The following is a 4458-nucleotide window of genomic DNA, read 5'->3' as shown; positions in this document are numbered from 1 at the left end:
TAGTAATTTTGTCATTATTTTATAAACTGATTATTAACATTTATACATTTTTCACTTGGTTACTGATGGTAAACCCAGTTTAATTTTGGTTCTGAATCTATATCTGTCTGTCTCTCAGTGTGTGTGTGTGTGTGTGTGTGTGTGTGTGCAGATGGTGATATCAGTGTTATAGGAAGTGGTGAGGTGTCAGTGTGTGTGATGTCAGCGCTGAGTCTCGTCTCTCTGAAGCGTTACGTCATTTCCTCCCTGATACTGCCGCTGCCACAGGACGCCGTGCCTGCTGTTAGTGCCGGGTTGGGGGTGGAGGGATTTCCCTGCCCTCTCACTGACTGACAGCTATCAGCCGCCGCCTCTCAATCCGTCACCTTCCTTCTCTTAAGCACGAAGCTCTTATCTCCCACCAGATAAACTTCTGAGAAGCTGTTATTTTAAAGAGCTCGCAGGACAGAAGTGTGATAACAGGAGTCTCTAGTGTCACAGTGTAATTTATTTGTTTATATTTCATATAAACTCAAAATTCACTCTAATTAAACACATTATTACATATATCGAGTAATATTACTAATATCTTCACTTTAAACAACTTTTTATACTGTTTATGTTTATTTTATACAGTCGTTTTCTTTAATGTGAGGGGTGGAGAGATTTTCATGAGCTTGATTTAGTGCGTTTATGCCAGTGTGTCTTTGCTATCGTAACGAGGGGAAAAGTACACAAACCTTGCACATCTTAAAATGCAATGCGCAAAAGGCATGTACGTACTAATTCTCTTAATTAATCATGGGTGAGTTTAATCATGTTTTGGGCGTAACATAAAATAATAAATCAATCAGAGTGTCTCTTGCTCATCATTCTCTTTAAGAGTAGATCAGGTGAGCTCTGTCTTTGGTGGATTGCTATTGTAACGGTGCAGCTACCTGGACGTGTTCAACAAACTCTTCTCAGCAGAGGAAACTGAGCTGCTGGTTGACGCTGTGAAGGAGCTCCAGCAGCTCATTTACGGGAACAGCAATGTTATTTTATTTACTATTCTGTTTATTGTTGATGTAAAAGTTGGGTTTGTGCTGCTGTGTGTTCATGTGTGTGTAATAAGTGGGGGTGTACGCTCGTCTCGGCTCGGCTCGAGATAGCGATGAACGTCTGACTGTTGGCGTCTGTCTAGGTTGTATTCAGTCAGTGGAGCTCCTGTGTTTTCTGTTACCAAGATAAACAAGATAAAACTCCAGAAATGTACCTGAACACACCTCATTTCCAGAACACCACGCCCATCAGTGTAGATATATTCAGAAGCTCTGCTGCTGTTTAAACCAGGCAGGAGGAAGGAGGGATAATAGAGCGTTGATGGGGTGTAAGATAGCAATTAGCATCATAGATAGGACCCATATAAAATATACATCTCACCAAAAGACTTTTTTTTCCCAATTTTTTACTAAGATTTTCCACCCAGCTTGTTGTAAGCATGCATGACAGTGAAAATAAATAGAAATTAAGCTGGAAAATATGATTTTTGTGCAGTGTGAAGTTTTATAAATCTTAGAAATAATCAAAAGAATAAAGTTAAGTCATTTTTAAAAGTTTAAAGGGCTGAAAGTCTTTAAAATTCTGATAATTTCTCAGTTGCGGTTTTGTTGTTTCTCTTTCTGGATGGTTTGCTATCGTCTGAATGGGAAGATAATTTGCTTAGTGTTTCGGTGCATCCTCTGCAGATTACGCAACGCTAAATGTGCACATCTGAGGTAAAGGTCAGAGCGGTGCGCTGGAAATGGGCTGTTGTGAAAGAATTAGGACGCAGGAGAAAACCTAATTTACACAACTTTCCTCTGATCTGAGAAATCTTTCATCAGAACTTCAGACTCCAGTCGTATCTGACGTCTTTCTTCGTGATTTTTAGTTGTTATGCCGCTAATCATGCACCCATCTTACCATGAGCAGTGTTCTATTAACTTCACTCACCAGATAACACCTCACAACTTATACAGGTCTGGGCAACGACTTAGTAACAGCATAGCAACCACCTAGCAGCCACATGGCACCTACTTTAAATACTTTAAATCATAGTAAAACCATGAGATACCCAGAGTAAGTTCCTAACAAGATATTACCAACCACCTAGCAACACCATAGCAACCACATAGGAACCATCCATCTTCCATCCAGTTCATCATACCATAACAAGCACCGTGGATGCTAAATTAAGCACCTGGGGTACCATAACAACCAGCTGGAATCCCTGTAGCAACATCATAGCAACCTTTTATCAACCACTTTGGATATCATAGCAAGGCCATAGCAAACCACTGATAATGCCATAGTATCACCACCTAGCAACTCCATTTCACACACTTCAAAAAGACCTTACCAACCACCTAAGAGCATCTTATCAACTAACCATCTTGCAACACTTTAGCAAACATCTAGCAATTTTAGCAAACACCCAAGTCAAGTCAAGTCAAGAGGCTTTTATTGTCATTACATCTGAGTACAGGTACACAGTGTGATGAAATTACGTTCCTCCGGAACCATGGTGCAACATAGAACCACAAGCAATAGACAACATAAAGTGCAGGAGTGACGACAGTGCAACATAAAATTATAAAATTATAACACTAAATAACAATAAATACAATAAATACAAAAGACGAGACAATTTAAAGACAGGACAGTGTAGTACCGATACGGTATAATAAGTGTATAGTGGGGATAAGGTGCAGAGATGTGTGACATACTGTAACATATAGAACATATATAATCACAGCAGTTACTGAGGTAGAGTTTATAGTTTTTAAGAGTGCAGCAAATAAAGTCATGTCAGCCTCTGTGTGCTGACTGGGTGTGTGTGGGTGAAGTTCAGTTCTTTGTGAGTGTAAAGGGGGGGCGGGTGTACAGTTTAGTTTTGTGTGAGTGTGTTGGGTGAGTGGTGGGTGGGGTGGGGTCAGCTCTGTCTCTGTGCGTTGCGTTGAGAAGTCTGACTGCCTGGTGGATGAAGCTGTTGCAGAGTCTAGTAGTGGAGGCTCGGATGCTCCTGTATCTTCTGCCGGACGGCATCAGAGCGAAGAGTCCGTGTGAGGGATGGGTGGGGTCGTCCACAATGCTGGTGGCTTTGCGGATGCAGCGTGTGGTGTAGATCTCGGCGATGGAGGGAAGAGAGACTGATGATTTTCTCAGCTGTCCGCACTATCCGCTGTAGGGTCTTGCGGTTTGAGGTGTTGCAATTCCCAAACCAGACGGTAATGCAGGTGCTCAGGATGCTTTCTACAGTCCCTCTGTAGAACATGGTGAGGATGGGGGGTGGGAGATGTGCTTTCCTCAGTCTCCGCAGGAAGTAGAGGCGCTGCTGGGCTTTCTTGGTTATGGAGCTGGTGTTGAGGGACCAGGTGAGGTTCTCTGCAATGTGAACACTGAGGAACTTGGTGTTATCCACAATTTCCACAGCAGAGCCGTTGATGTTCAGCGGGTGGTGGACACCTGGAGCTCTCCTTAAGTCAACAACCATCTCCTTGGTTTTATCCACGTTAAGAGATAGGTTGTTGGTTCTGCACCAGTCCGTCAGCCACTGCACCTCCTCTCTGTATGCTGACTTGTCGTTCTTGCTGATGAGGCCAACTACAGTTGTGTCATCAGCGAACTTGATGATGTGGTTTGAGCTGTACTTTGCAGTACAGTCATGAGTCAGCAGAGTGAACAGCAGTGGGCTGAGCACACAGCCCTGGGGGGCGCCGGTGCTCAGTATGGTGGTGCTGGAGGTGTTGTTTCCAATCCTGACTGATTGTGGTCTCTCAGTCAGGAAGTCTAAAACCCAGTTGCAGAGGGAGGAGTTCAGGCCCAGCAAGCTCAGTTTTCCTATCAGATGCTGAGGGATGATTGTGTTGAATGCTGAACTGAAGTCGATGAACAGCATTCGAACATAGCAGTCTTTGTTGTCCAGGTGGGTGAGAGCCAGGTGGAGCGCAGTAGAGATGGAATCGTCTGTTGATCTGTTTGGACGATACGCAAACTGCAGAGGGTCCAGTGAGGACGGGAGCTGGTTTTTGATGTGCCTCATGACCAGCTTCTCAAAGCACTTCATGATGATGGGAGTAAGTGCAATGGGACGGTAGTCATTAAGGCAGGACACTTGAGACTTCTTCGGCACAGGGACGATGGTGGTCGTCTTGAAGCACGTCGGCACGATTGCAGTACTCAGAGAGATGTTGAAAATGTCCTGGAGAACACCGTGAGTTGTTCTGCACATCCTCTGAGCACTCTGCCAGGTATGCTGTCTGGTCCTGGGGCTTTCCGTGGGTTGACTCTGAGTAGAGATTTCCGCACATCAGCTGAGGACAGGCACAGTACCTGGTCGTTTGGAGGAGGTGTAGTCTTCCTCGCTGTCGTGTAGTTCTGTGCTTCGAACCTTGCGTAGAAGGAGTTCAGTGCATCTGGAAGGGAGGCATCACTGTTACAAGCAGGGGAGGGTGACTT

Source organism: Astyanax mexicanus, chromosome 19 (genome assembly GCF_023375975.1).
Source record: "Astyanax mexicanus isolate ESR-SI-001 chromosome 19, AstMex3_surface, whole genome shotgun sequence".
In the NCBI taxonomy this organism is placed as follows: domain Eukaryota; kingdom Metazoa; phylum Chordata; class Actinopteri; order Characiformes; family Acestrorhamphidae; genus Astyanax; species Astyanax mexicanus.
Note: the sequence above shows the minus strand (reverse complement) of the source record.